Source organism: Maniola hyperantus, chromosome 1, assembly GCF_902806685.2.
Source record: "Maniola hyperantus chromosome 1, iAphHyp1.2, whole genome shotgun sequence".
NCBI classification, from domain to species: Eukaryota; Metazoa; Arthropoda; class Insecta; order Lepidoptera; family Nymphalidae; genus Maniola; species Maniola hyperantus.
The window spans coordinates 2,267,805-2,283,990 of NC_048536.1; the positions used below are offsets into that span (position 1 = coordinate 2,267,805).

Consider the following 16,186-nt stretch of genomic DNA (forward strand, 5'->3'; position numbering starts at 1 on the left):
CTTGTTTCAATATTCTAAGCCTTTGTTCTCCAACAGCGCCCCCCTGTCAATGTCATTCAAGTGCCAAGAGAGCCTTGTCGCACTATATATAACACTATATGTACCTACTTTTTTTTACATGGCGGCCATTTTTAAATTCGCGAATCTGAAGTTTTTATTATTTTTTGTTGTTATAGCGGCAATAGAAATACACACTGTAAAAATTTCTTTACCTAAATTACGGTTCGTGAGATACAGCCCGCTGACAGACAGACAGATGGGCTGACAGCGGAGGCTTAGTAATAGGGTCCCGCTGGCATGCTTATGGGTACATAACCCTAATAAAAATAATAAAAATGTTGAGTTATTCATTATGGCGATAAACTGGCCTAATACATGTAGATTGTAGGTGTATGCTAAATCAATGCGAATATTAAGATAAGGAGCTATAGGGAGATAAAGACGAGGTTTTCGGCTATTAAATTAATTATTTATATATAATCCATTCTAATATTATAAATGTGAAAGTGCGTCTGTCTATCTATCTGTCTGTCTGTCTGTCTGTGTTTAAGTTGGTCTGCTAGCTTTACACGGCCCAGCTGTTTAACCGGTTTTGACGAAATTCGGTACAGATATAGCTTGCATCCCGGGGAAGGACATCTCAAGGCTCCTTTTTATACCGGAAAATCAAAGAGTTCCCAAGGGGTTTTTAAAAACCTAATTCCCCGCGGACGAAGTCGCAGGCATAAGCTAGTTTGTTCATATATTACTAGCGACCCGCCCCAGTTTCGCATGGGTGCAATGTAGATACTAATGTGTTGTCAGTGAGGAGATTATAGGCGCCGCGGCCCAACCGTCTACGTCTCGTTTTGTTGCACGTTAGTTTTAATTTTACGATATTTCATATTATTTTAATTTTGTGATATCTCGTAAGATAATATTATTCTAAATTAAATGATGTAAAGGGCAATTTTGGTCTAAATTGAACATTACAGATGACGAACTATTTTATTTTGATAAGAATTAATAGTATGTCAGTAAAACACCCTCGAAGTTAAGGCTTTGTTTCAGATCACATTTGAAAACCATAAAATCGATTATTGTGAGCCAACCTTAAAAGATGCCACCGTATGCTATTGTGGACTTTTTTGTAGATCTTTTTAAGAGAAACCATTTCACCATACATTGTTTTCGTGTAACTTTGACCATTTATGCAGCGGACGCCTTGGAAACTCTCAAATGAGAGGATTTTTTCCGACCTAATTCACATTATTTCAATTTTCCTAGGGATCTCTAATTTTTGAGAATTAAACTATATCTATAATATATCTATAAACCTTCCTCTTGAACCACTCTATCCATTGGTGAAAACCGCATTAAAATCCGCTGCTTAGTTTAAAAGATCTACGTGTTCATACATACATACATACAGACTGCGGGAGGCGACTTTATTTTATACTATGTAGAGAAGAGAAGAGAAGCAAACTAAGGATAACTATAGTTTTAAGTATTCATCGAGTGTGTTTATCTCCACATAGGGGTGGTCCAATGACACAGGAAGCTGTGAAAGCCGGCGCGTGCGCCGCCTTTTGTGTTCAAGCTGCTCTCCATACATTGTACACTTCCTGCTTCAGCAATATAGATAGCACGAGCCCATACTTTGAGGTGGTTTGGTTTTAAAAATGTTACAAGTAGAAGATAAGTCGAAAAAATAAACTAAACTATCGTGAGTGATTTCCATTATATACCTATAATATCTGTCCCGCGCCGACTCCCTTGAAAAAGGACCCCGGATGGGTTCGAAACTAGTCGGGCTAACGTCGACTTAACACATGAGTAAAGCCGGGACAGATATTATATAAATAATAAATAAACTAAAGTAGAAAAAAATCCGGCCAAGTGCGAGTCAGACTCGCGCACCGACGATTCCGTACTCTGGAATTTTTGTCCACATTTTTCATGATAAATCAAAAACTTATTATGCATAAAAATAAATAGAAATCTGTTTTAGAATGTACCGGTAAAGTCCTTTCATATGATACCTCACTTGGTATAGTTATCTTACTTTGGAAATTGAAAATACTATATTATACAACTATATACAAAACCTTTATACAAAATATCAAGTTTGTAGTGTTATTTGAGCTGTACGGATGTTGATTTATGTCAGTAAATAATTTTAAATACATATCAAAAATTGCGTAACCGGCAGGAATCGAACCTGCATCTTCTGGGTTCGCGCCCACCCCAGGTGCAGGTTCGATTCCTGCCGGTTACGCAATTTTTGATGTATTTAAAATTATTTAGTAATTTCCTTGAAGTTAAGGTAAAACACTAAAAAATTATGTCAGTAAGTGAGTTTCTTCTTTGAGTTGAAGATTTTGAGTTCTCAGTAGGTAGAATTACAAGAACAGTGACTCGTAAATAGTAAGTACTATTCGAGAAAAATATAATTTTATGTAAACGAGTGTTTATTATTAGGTATCTTCTGTTACACGCTACACATTTTTTTTGATAATACATCTCCCGATTAAGTAACATGATATCCACAGAAGAATGCTGTGTTGTCAGAGAGTTGCCATTACTAGAGAAGCAATGTTTCTCAAAATTGTTTAAATCTGACGGGTGTAAAAGTTCACCATTCAGTAAATAGACGCAAAAATCCAAAAATCCAAGAATATTTTTGTCATGTAATTCATAATTTTAACTTCTTTAAATTTAGTTCTCAACGACTCACTTGGTCCCATTTATAATTGTTATGTTTGGCTCGAATATTGCAGCACGATAATAGAATTTATCTATGCTCGTATTTTAAAATCTTGACTATGAATTCAAAATGAGTTACTCATTTATTGGCATAATTTATTCACGTTCTTCTTTAATATGAAAAATAAATACATTAAAGCACTGGTTTTTTTTAGCATAATAATGGAAAATCATGCTTTAAAATAACTGTTTTTCAAGCAATTTCTATGTCTGCCACTTGTCGAATCTTTTTAATCGCATTGATATGCAGTTAAAGTAAGTTTGCTCGATCTACTTACGTCTTGGTAATCATTAGGTGAGGGCACTTTTTGACCTCTGTATGGGGTTTGCTGCTCTATGTTCCAACTCAGTGGCTATAACAGAGTCGTTATCTATCGAAATCCAATAAAACAAGAAGTCAGATGCTATCTGTGGTCATCTGATATGTATTAATATCTAAAGGTTTGTAGAACATGTCATTTATATGTAAAATGTTGGGATAATGTGCCAATATATCATCTTAGAGCTGGAAAGATAATATTCAATAACTCATATTTGTATTATGTTCATTAGTAATTCTAATTTTTACGGCAACGAAAAAGGAAGGTTTTATTTATAAATTTTGTTCATCTATAAATATGCTTGTTTCTCTAAAAATCAAATTATAATACTCATTGTCATAAGCGTTGAACATCCGAAATTATAAATACGTTAAAGCAGGCGTTACTTTGCGGAAATCCATGATATAATATATAAAATGAACCAAAAACTTAATTTGCTATAATCCGCTGAAACAGATCAAATCTGTATGGTGCAACATGCAGCATGCCACATGCAATTGTGGATTGTAAGGTCTACATCTCCTGAGGATGCACCGGTGTCGGGGCGAAACGTGCGTTGAGTGTGTTTTGGGATTTGTGTAGTGGTGGTACTGCGTGGTGGTGGTGCGTATTGCTTGCCTGGTGGCTGGTTTTTCATGCATTTTTAGCAGTGGGAGGGCGGGCGGTGCATGTCGCATAATATTACTATGGCCTCAAAAGAAAGCTCAGAGTCACTCAGCGGGCGATGGAGAGAGCTATGCTTGGAGTTTCTCTACGTGATCAAATCAGAAATGAGGAGATGCGTAGGAGAACTAGAGTAACCGACATAACTCGACGGGTTGCGAAACTGAAGTGGCAATGGGCACATAGTTCGTACAACCAATAGACGTTGGGGTCCCAAGGTGCTGGACTGACGATCTCGCACCGGAAGACGCAGTGTTGGAACTTGGAAGACCCCCACTAGGTGGACGGACCTATGTCCAGCAGTGGACATCTATCGGTTGATGATGACGGCGACTTATCTTCGATCACTGCAATAAACCTAATTTTTTTTTAAATAAAGAATATTAGCCATTTTAAATGACTAATATTCCCCTTTCCTCTCCTACTAAGAGGCTTGTGCTAGGAGTAGGTACGACAATTAATAGTGCAACGGGCGAGGTTTGAACCGTCGACCTTTCGGTTTTCAGTCCACTCCTTTACCAGTTGAGCTATTGAGGCGATAAATTTATTACTTAGGAAGTTGTATATATAACTGAATTAGCATATTATCGTGTCCTTAAAACATGTAGATAAATTTAAGAATATCAATTTATATCTAACGTTTGTTAACTACATTTTTATTACGAATATTATCTTCAGATTGCGACTAATTGTTAAGAGAACCGATAACGGACGCTATATTCGACTTTGCTATGCCAATATCGTATAATTCACGATCAGCAATATAGATAAAGAGCAATCAGAGTCGTCAAAGATTTTAGACTTTTTATGAAAACTCGAAAATCTGCTTTAGATAAGCAGATTTTTAAAACAGGAAGTTTTATTAACGAGATTTAGATATATGTTAAAGATAATATATTATGAGATGCTTTTGACTCTTTCATATGTAGTTGGGACCATAGGCACTGAGGTACCACTGTGTAGGTAGGTATCATCATCATCATCATCAGCCTGTGTACTTCCACTGTTGGACATAGGCCTTCCCTAAAGAGCGCCACCACACCCAGTCCTCAGCCTTTCTCATCCAGCCACTTCCCGCCAGCCTCTTTATATCGTCGGTCCATCGTGCTGGAGGGCGTCTCACACACACACTAGGTCTCCACTCAAGGACTTTCCGGCTCCAACAGCCATCGCCTCTACGACAGGCATGACCTGCCCACTGCCACTTCAGCTTGCTAATAGTTTGGGCTATGTCAGTGACCTTGGTAGGTATAAGTCCCGCAAATTGCTATTGCACTGGAACCATGTCTCATTAGCATCAAAATGACGTCATTTTGACGTCAGCCGATATAAAAACATCAGCTCGAAACTTCAGTCTAGTGCTGAAGTCACTAAAATGGGGGCCACGCGCATTATCAATTTGCGGGACTTATAGTAGGTACTTAGGTAAACTGCAATTTTCATATCCTCCATACCATATACTTTTACTATTTTAATATCACAAATGCGAAAGTGTGTCTGTCTGTCTATCTGTCTGTCTGTCTACTAGCTTTTCACGCCCCACCTGTTTAACCGATTTTGATGAAATTTGGTAGGTACAGAGTTAAGTTACATCCTGGGAACGGACATACGCTACTTTTTATCCCGGAAAATCAAAGAGTTCCCACGTGATCTTTAAAGGCCCATTCGTTAAACCGATTTAGATGAAATTAGTTACATAAGAACAAAATTAAATTTTACTAATGATTTTAAGCTTATTTCGTGGTTTAACGAGGCTTCGTGGTGCGGGAAGCGATTGAAATTCGCAAACACCAGAATTTCAATCGTGAGGATGGTTTTAAACTAGCAAGTACATATGTGGACTGCAGTGGTAGAATTATGCAAAACAAGCCAGCATCGTACGACATCAAAAGTTAATAGTGACGTTGTGAGTGTGTTTTGCCGGACACCTCGTGAAGTTTTTTTCTTTTTTTAATAGAGATAGCGAGCAAACGAGCACGCGGGTCACCTGATGTTAAGTGATTACCGCCGCCCATGAACATTTGCTGTCTCTCAGCACCAGAGGAACCGCCGATGCGTTGCCGGCCTTTTAGGAATTTGTTGGTCTGAATAACCCCACGTTGTAATCTAGTGGGAACACCGCCGATGGGAGTTGGTTCCACAGTTTGCACGTGCGTGGAAAGAAGGATCTGGCGCAGCGGACGGTCGAAGTGCACCAGACACACAGGTGGTGAGGGTTCCAGTGAAAAGAACAAGAAAGAGGGTAGTTCGCTACTTCATCTCTCGTAGCACCGCAGTCCCGTCGTGGCCACGACTCGTGCAAATATATCCACAAATAAAAATGCCAAATTAATCGTGGTATGTACCTACCCGTTATCTACATTAAAATTAAATTTTGTTCTCAGTGTCCCCTAATGATAATTTTCCTTTTTCGAATAGGCATCCAAATTCCAAACAGAACAATCTCCTTCGTGCCTTCTCCATAAACGTGACACTGGCGAAACACTCTGTGCCCAGCTGGCACACCTAAAAGCCAATAATTGGGAATTGAATTGAATTGAATAGGCATGTTGAAAAACTTATTGAACACCGCGTAACAAATAGTTACAGCATCGTTACGATTGAAAACACACCGTAACTGCGATAAGGGCGATAAGAACACCTTATCAGTGGATGTGAAAATCGGAAAATGCGCAAGCGTATGATTTATGGCAATAGAAAATACATAAGGTCGCCACTGATTATTTGTGTATTCATCATCATCATGATCAACCCATCGCCGGCTCACTACAGAGCACGGGTCTCCTCTCAGAGTGAGAAGGGTTTTGGCCATAGTCTACCACGCTGGCCATGTACGGATTGGTAGACTTCACACACCTTTGAGAAGATTACGGAGAACTCTCAGGCATGCAGGTTTCCTGACGATGTTTTCCTTCAAAAGTCAAAAGTCAAGTCAAATGATTTATTCAAAATAGGTAACACCGTTAAAGCAAGTGATATTTGTGAGTATAAGCTAGTTAAATTAATAATTAGAATCGACTTGCAATATCTCATACGGTCGAAAAAGTCATGCAACAATTTCACTCTATACGCTTTCCTAAACAAAATCTGATATAATATAATGACTAGATATTATTATATTATAACGCGAAAGTGTGTTTGTTTCTTGGTTTGTCCTTTAATCACGCCGCAACGGAACAAGCGGCGGCAACGGTTTGACATGATTTTTTTACATAGATAATAGATATATTTAAATTTGGAGAGAAGCATAGGAGGCTACTTTTTATCCATTCTAAATAATATCTGTCCCGGCTTTACTCACGTGTGTAGTCGACGTTAGCCCGACTAGTTTCGAACCCATACGGGGTCCTTTTTCAAGGGAGTCCGTTCGCGCACGCGCCGCGGTTTTGACTGCGGGACGCACGTGCCGCTGCCCGTAGAGCCCGTTGTGAATGGAAATCACTCACGGTAGTTTAAATGCTAAAATACTTTTTATCCCTAACAAGCTGACCCGGCGAACTTCGTACCGCCTACGCCTAATAGTCGATTCTTTAATTTTTTGAACACTTACAATTTTTAAATTTTGCTCTCCGTAAGAACCATCCTCGTATACCTACTTCAAGGAATATTATAAAAAAAGAATAAGGGAAATCGCTTCAGCTGTTCTTGAGATTTGCGATCAGCAACACATTTAGCGATTCATTTTTATATATAAAGTTTTTTTTTATGAATATCAGAAAATCAAAAAGTTATCACGGGATTTAAAAAATCTAAATCCACGCGGGCGAAGTCGTGGGCTCCAGATAGTATATAATAAACAACAGAATATATACGTACCAAAAAACGAAAAACATTCCGAAAAATCCAAAGCACAGAACACAATTTAATAATGAAGTAAGTCCACAACACGACTGCTATTCGTACGCACCGACCGAATCTAGCATTGGAACTATACGCTTATCAGTTGCTAGCGATAAGGTTTAATCAGGCGCGATTTTTACGATTCAGCTCTTATCAATCGACACGCCGGATTACACACGATAACGATCAAGAACATTGCATACAACTGTTTATTGTAATATGTACGTATATTATAAGTACTTACCTAAGGCTGCCTTTCCACCAATGGTATTCATGCTACTTTGCTAGGTGTGTCTTAATAAATAATAATAATAAATAAATAATGGTTTTTCGCAATTAGTAAACTAATACGACAAATTAGGCTTATGGCATTCAAATTGAGCCCAGTATCATCTTCACAGGCTTGAGTTTAAGAAATTAGCCAAAATAATGACTAATTTGCGAGTAGCTCACGTTAAACTCATTATTTTGACTAATTTCTTAAACTGGACACTTTCAAGTAAAGATTTTTATATAAGCCTGTGAAGATGATATTGCTAGGGGCGAAATTTGAATGCCATAAGCCTACTTTGTCGCATAAGTTTACAAATTGTGAAAAACCAAATTAAATTTGAATTTCGCGGGCAGACCCGTGTCTTGGGCCTTAACATGTCGCGAATGACAACTCAGCACTGAAAATCCTGGCACTTATAGTACGCGACAGGTGGAAATGGCAATTGGGGTATGAGGCGGGGGGACGCCCCGCACACTCGCACGTCACACGCGCTCGCCCGCACTGGGTTAGCGCAGAGACTGTACGGGTATGTGGGGCGTTACCTCCCCGATTGTCATCTTGACCTGTCGCGTACTATATTCGTACAAGAATTCAACAAAGCTAAGTTTTTACCCGACTGCGGCGAAGCCCAAAAGAGGGTTGTTTACATTTAAAAAAAATTATCAACATAGAGAATGTTTAACAAGTCCGCTTTAGACAGCAAAAAAAAACCGGCCAAGTGCGACTCGTACTCGCCCACTGCGGGTTCCGTACTACAATCGTATTTTATCGACATTTTGTACGATAAATCAAAAACTATTACGTATAAAAATAAATAAAAATCTGTTTTAGAATATACAGGTAAAGCCCTTTTATATGATACCCCACTTGATATAGCAATCTTACTTTAAATGTCAAAAATAGCAATATTTGTTCGAAACACATTTTAATTTTTTTCTTGTGATGTGACCACAAATTCACGGTTTTCAGATTTTTTCCCTAATCTACACTAATAATATTATAAAGAGGAAAACTTTGTTTGTTTGTTTGTTTGTTTGTTTGTTTGTTTGTTTGTTTGTTTGTTTGTTTGTACTGAATAGGCTCAAAAACTACTGGACCGATTTTAAAAATTCTTTCACCATTCGAAAGCTACATTATCCACGAGTAACATAGGCTATATTTTATTTTGGAAAAAAATAGGGTTCCGTAAGATATTTGGGTTTTTCGGACACAAGGTGTAAAAAATCAACCAGAAAAGTTACTTATTTTGCGTACGCTGCCTAAACTATAAAAGATAGAACCATAAAATGTTCTAATTAATTGTAGATCTTATAAATATCTACAAAAAAGTCCGCGACACACTATACCCATCTATGTCGAGTGAGGCACAGCAACCATTTTTTTATTTAAAAATCTTGATTTTTTTTTGGACTACATTTAAACGCGTTTATTTTACTCATGCTATTAATCCTTATCAAAATAAATGATTTCATCACTAAGAACAGTTTATGGAGATAATATTTGGTCTTTGAATGATTAAAATTGGACGTTTGGTTTTGAAGTTATGGCGAAATTAAAATATTACGATTTCTGCTGCACGGCCCGTTGTATATTATTATATTATATAAAGAGGTAATGTCGTTAAGTTTGTTTGTAGGGGGTAATCTTTAGAACTACTGAACCGATTTTAAAAATTCTTTCACCAGTAGAAAGCTACATTATTCCTGAGTGACATAGGCTATACGGGATCTTTAAAAACCTAAATCTACGCGGGCGAAGCCGCGGGGATCAGCTAGTGTCTGATATAAGCCCTACCTATCTGCCAAATTTCATGATTCTAGGTCAACGGGAAGTACCCTGTAGGTTTCTTGACAGACCGACAGGCAGACAGACAACAAAGAGATCCTATAAGGGTTCCGTTTTTCACACCTGTTTTAAACACCACGCAGGTTTAGAAACGTGTCATACTAGTTGAAGCGAGGGTTGCAAGATGAGCTAAGAAATAAACACGGTTTCATAGCTTAGCTACCACTTACCACATAGCTAAATCGTACATCTCTGGTGGAAAGGCAGCCTAATATCGCTGTATCTCGATTCTCGACACCCAACTTCGTCACTGATTTTACGGGAGTGTATTTGCTTACAATATTTAGACATGATAAGCAGTGATATAATAAAGGGGTGATAGCCTAGTGGTTCAGACATCGGCCAGTTTTTCGAGGGGTCAGCGGTTCTGTTTCGGGCATGCATCTCTAACTTTTCTGCGTTGCGATTAAAATGTCAGTTGCTTGAACGTGAAGGAAAACATCATAAGAGAACTGCATGCCTGAGAGTTCTCCATAATGAATGAGTATGGATATATTGTTTGATTTTTTTTGTCGAAGACTATCGGTAAAGGGTGGTAATAGTAAATAGCCGCAGCCTTCTTCCACCATGCCAGATCAAAGTCAAAAATTATTTCTCCAACTGGGAATCGAATCGGAAAGGCCTTGACGCACACTACTGGGATAATTCGTCAAAAAAAAACTGCTCCATTTCCAAAAACGGTCTAGTAAACCTCATAGTGTTTTTAAATACATATACCTACCTAGAGTTGAATTTTCAAAAATCCTTTCTTAGCGGATGCCTAGTGCCTAGATAGCTATCTGCATGCCAAATTTCAGCCTGATCCGTGCAGTAGTTTGAGCTGTGCGTTGATAGATCAGTCAGTCACATTTTCCTTTTATAATATTTATATTTAGATTTTTAAAATTACTGTAAGTGTGTCACACATACAGACAGACAGACTGGGCGAAACTATAAGAGTTCCTACTTCCTTCATTTACTACAGAACCCACACAGATACATTTTCTTGGACATTGAATTCTCCTGTTTATTGTAATATCTTTTTATCTGAACACACAACTCGATTACTGATTTTACAGAAGTAATATTTATTTAGACGCGATAACCGGTCGATATTTTATCTTTGAGATATCAGTATGATATAACAAATATAATATTATCATTTAATTGAAAGTATTCGTATAGAGCTACGTTTAGAATGTTATAAAATTATTAAAAAAATATAAAACAGAAAATGGAAACTATACAGTGGAAATGAAAATTTCATAATAAAAGTACCTCAATAATTTGACATTAGCGCGTGGACACGTGATTTTTCTACGATACAAATACATACTGATTTTTTATTACAAACTCAACGAAAAAATTGGAATAAATAAATTGTGAAATACTTGGTCTTGGGGTACCACCCAGGCAACCTCCCAGTGTGCTGCTGGTCCTTTTTGGATGCGTCCGAGAGCAATTCGGGCCGGTGCACCCCGGTAACATGAATAATAATCTCTCTTTAGGGATATTGTTGGCTATGGCTAGTGACCTGGCATGACAGGGGGGGAGGTTTCACCGTGTGTCCCTCTGACTAGCAGAGGGCACAGAGGATGGAGCGAAGGATGGGGTTCCGGGAGCTCCGGGCGGTAGATATCTGCAGTCTTCGCCCGTTGGGTCCCAGGGTCGGGAGGCGCACTTTATTGGTGGGCCTCGGACGTGCGGTGGCAAGACCTAGCGAATGGGTCCCCGGTGGAGGGTTTGCCTCGGCAGACGTCGCTGGCTGGGTCGCGGTTGATTGCTTCGGTGTTCCCGTGACCCAGTCGCCAGGCGACGCGCAGGAGCGCCGCTGTGTTTCAGTGGGTATTCCGGTCGCCTCTCAGCCAGCGAGTCCCATATACCTACCCTCCCTCCAGTTAACTGACTGGCTGCATTCCAGGGGTGGAGGAATGTGTAAATGCATTTCCTAGCGATAAAAAAAAAGGTAAATAGAATTTGTCAGACCAAGATGGTCCCACACTTTTGACTTATTAGGATTGGATCTAAAGCCAAAATAAAGGTCTAAATATTACTTACCTACTTACTATCTTTTAAACATATTTTTGTATATAAGTCACAATATTATTTACCTAGTCTCTTTTTAGCATAGAAAAATCGCGTATATATTCGCCAACACTGCGAACCTTTTAGATAAGCGTGATTATAGACCCCAGTGCGCGAAGTTATCTACACGGACAAAAGAATGTTCGACGATTACACAAACATAATGTCGCCCGATCGAGTCCAATCTATCCGCGGACAGGTGACGTCACGATACATTGAGAAAAAACCCGCGCCAATATTTTTGTTATTATGGTAATATTTTAGTGGTATATTTTATTTTGAGCCGTGATATAAGATTCTAGCTGATCCCCGCGGCTTCGCCCGCGTGTATATAATATAGCCTATGTCACTCAGTAATAATGTAGCTTTCGATTGGTGAAAGAATTTTCAAAATCGGTTCAGTAGTTCCAAAGATTACCCCCTACAGACAAACTTAACGACATTACCTCTTTATAATATCAGCATAAATAAGTCCCGCAAATTGCTATTTCGCTGAAACCATGTCTCATTAACATCGAAATGACGTCATTTTGACGTCAGCCGAAAGAAAAATATACCACCAGCTTGAAACTTCAGTCTAGTGCTGACGTCACTAAAATGGTGTCCACGCGCATTAGCAATTTGCGGGGCGTATAGCCGTCCGCCTCCTATTCGGGATGTCGGCGGTTCGATCCCGCCTTAAACAAATAAAGCCGTAGACTAATACAACAAGAATAAGATTACATAAAGTATAGATTTTTTTTATTTTTTATTTTTTTTATTATCCAATCAACTACAAATCTTAAACAAGAAACACTGAAAAAACCACAGAGGTTTGTCCTCAGTGCCTATAGCTGCAACGATTAGGTGCCTATTAACTAATTACTTAAAGAATTAATCTACAGTAGGTATTGAACGCGAAGAATCAAGTAAGTATGTAACACAATATAATCGTGAGTAGGTTTATTAGGTGGCTAATCCTTAGCACTAATATAAATAATTATATAATCTACATAGACACAAAAGACTCAGCCATCTAACTTTGCTAAAAAATATTCTTTTAATTTATACTTAATGTTTTTAATATCTATTTTTTTAATCAGCGTTGGAGGTAGTTCATTTATGAATCGCGGAACCAAGTACGCGGTGGTTCGCTCGCCGTAAGTATTGTTGTTGTATAGATAGATATACAGTAAATAATGTCTGTATCACACTTTTAAACATGAAGAAACAAGTATAAAAAATCAGTCTTGTTGGCTGAAGAATAATTGGATAATATAATGTGCTGAGATTCTTTAGATATGGGAAAAGTTCTCCAGTGTCACAAGTTAGAAAATCATAACACCGAGCACAATTTAAAAATCGAACACACAAGCTCAACGTAATATGACGTAATGGAAAAAAAAACGTAAATTCCATTTTCCAATTGAAACTTCACTCGACAAGAAAACTTATGCCGGGCTGAGTCACTCACTCGTCAGGCTAAGCCGTTTGCTAATAAACCTAAGAACTCCCTTGAAAAAGGACCCCGTATGGGTTCGAAACTAGTCGGGCTAACGTCGACTACACACGTGAGAAAAGCCGGGACAGATAGTATTTATAATAAAAAACGTAAATTCCATTTTCCAATTGAAACTTCACTCGGCAAGAAAACTTATGGCGGGCTGAGTGACGTATCAGGTCGACGCAGGCAGAGATACATACATATTCACCCGACTGTCGCGCACTCGTCAGGCTAAGCCGTTTACTAATATACCTAAGAAGAATACGAAGATAGTGTTTAGTTGGGGACGAATAGATTTGTAGAAGAATTCTTTAGGTACATCAAAAATATCCTCAAAATAACTTAAAAAATCACATTAGACAGATTGTAATTTAAAAATCGAACACACAAGCACGACGTGATGGAGAAAAAACGTAAATTCCATTTTCCAATTGAAACTTCACACGGCAAGAAAACTTATGGCGGGCTGAGTGACGTATCAGGTCGACGCAGGCAGAGATACATACATATTCACCCGACTGTCGCGCACTCGTCAGGCTAAGCCGTTTGCTCTATTCATCGCCTCTCACACTGCGTAGTTGAAAAAGTTTTCGACTGCGACGCCAGATAGCGGTGCTTATTTGAACTTCGCTGAGGTTTATGCAGGAAAAACTGACTATTCGTTTCCCCGAGATTTATGTGTCGCAAAAGTAAAGCGGTTTTATATTCATCGGTGATATTCCCTCTTTGATTTACAGTTTGCAAATTTCATGCGGATATCTGACGTCATTGGATAAAGTATCTTATTTATAGATCTGATGTTAATGAAGCCTAGATTTTATTGAGAGTTAAAAGGAGTTTATTCATAATGGGCTCCACACAAAAGTCGTTTAGTTCATAATATTTGAAAATTACACGGGCTCAAGGGTTTGCATTTTGTAAATCTTTAAAGCTCGTGTAACTTTATACATGTACTACTTTTGTATAAAAACTCATTGAGTTAGATTGGTGTATACCTTATCAAATGAGAACGAAACTACGTTTATATGAAGAGGAGGACCCGCTAGGGAAACTTCTCTTAACCCATTAGAGGTCAAATGAAAACTACAAATATTTTTTTTGAACCATCTTTATTTATGTATTAATATAGAACAAAGAAACATAAAACCAAAGAAAAAAATTATGAAAACATAGTTTTCAGCAAATTACAGGGGTGTACACAAATGGGTACACTGACCGTTTAAGTATGAAAATTTTCGAAACATGCTTTTTCGACACAAAGTGTTTTTAGGCACTTCTTACATTGCCAGCGCACTCTTGAATGACAAAAGACACACCGCAGCGGTTTTACAATTTTGGTGGGATAGTGTCCAATTCCATCTTGAGGCAGCCCTGGAACCACTGATGCAGACTGGCGCAATTTTCTTAGTTCACCTTGGCGTAGATAAAATCGTGCAATATGACGGCGGAACGCGAGTTGATCCACGGGAGCATCATTTGTTATTACATGTAAATAGCACCCATCACCACTTTTTACCGTGAACAGCAATTTTATATAGGGAGATGGACTAGTTCATCAACCCCACCCATATTTTTGTTATAATTTTAGAACAGTCGGTCGGTCTTCTCCCGCTTTACTGGACACCATCGCTTGACAGACCCTAGTGGTTCAATGCTTTCGTAGTTGGTTGCCATTGTACACACATTATTATATTTCCATCTTACCATAAGTAGCTCACTTCTCTTGTCAAACCTGTAGTCGTAAGAGGCACGGTCCATCTTTTTCATGTCCTTCGTGCTAGTCAGTGGACATTGTTACGACGCCAGCGGTTGATCGTCACTGTCATCGCTACCACTATCTTCGTTACCACCATCCTTACGATTCGTAAATATCTCGATAGTACCAGGCACGTTATGCGGTATGAACGATGACACCATATCCTCATAGGCCCCTTCTTCTTCATCAGTCAACGCACTTGGATCAGGTGGTATGATAGCCATATCAAACGCATCATCGTCGCTATCACGCAAAATGGCGTCAACAGCCTCTTCAAGTTCTTTGTAGTTGTTTCGAGCCAAAAATATTTGTTGTTTCTTATTGTTAGGAATCTGAAGAAAAAAAAATTTACTTATGGATGTTGTCATTGTACACAATCGAGTACAGCAACATTTATATGGCTATAGTTTTGTTGTAATTATAGCTATGTGATTAAAATGTTCTTTAAAACTTACGTTGACATGTATTGTATGGTAATTGAATGTGAAAACCAATTATTATACAGTAATTGTTATAATATTTTCAAAATTATTCACTTACCTGCATAGTACTCCCGTGACACAACTTCGACTGAGATTTTTAGTCAAAAACAATTACAATACTCACATATTATTTATCCGTAGCTTTGAACACTATTGTTATGAAATAAAATATCAAGAATAATTCCGTCAATTGTTTGAAATATAAAACCCACACTTAATTATATGGCTGTACACAATTGAGTACAGTGACTTCTAATGGGTTAACTGAAAATGCAGCCTAGGATGGTAGAAGTTATGTGCGTTTTAAGCAATTAAATATCAATTGCTTTACCTGAGAAGGAAAACATCGTGAGGTATGCACGCCTGTGAGTTCTCCAAAATGTTATCAAAGGTGTGTGAAGCCTGCCAATCCGCACTTGGCCAGCGCGGTGGACTACGGCTAAACCCTTCTCATACTGAGGGGAGACCCGTGGACCGTAGTGAAACGGCGGTGAGTCGATCATGATGATGATGAAAATTCAATTCTGAAAAATTTCAAGTTTTCAATTCAAAACGCACTTTTAAAATAATGCGCGATACATGCGTTGATAATAACATCTACTCTATGGGCTTTCATTTCCGCGCGCACGTCGTTCGATAACAAAGAAGTGGTGACATATTTAGAACAAGCCTGAAATCGAGCTGGCAATGTTGGCAGCACTGCATGGCGACAGC

At 38.4% G+C, this 16,186-nt stretch overlaps 1 protein-coding gene across 6 annotated transcripts in view; it reads right to left on the reverse strand.

Moving 5' to 3' along the window:
- The window catches only part of ush (Zinc finger protein ush), a 249,280-nt gene that overhangs the window by 82,687 nt on the left and 150,407 nt on the right, over positions 1–16,186 (reverse strand). Inside the window, exon 1 of one of the 6 annotated variants that reach the window (XM_069500586.1) lies at positions 7,545–7,631. The exons of the other annotated variants lie outside the window; for them this stretch is intronic. The gene's annotated coding sequence lies outside the window, so the exon portion shown is untranslated. Of the gene's footprint in view, positions 1–7,544; positions 7,632–16,186 lie in introns of those variants that run through there. 6 annotated transcript variants of the gene reach the window in all.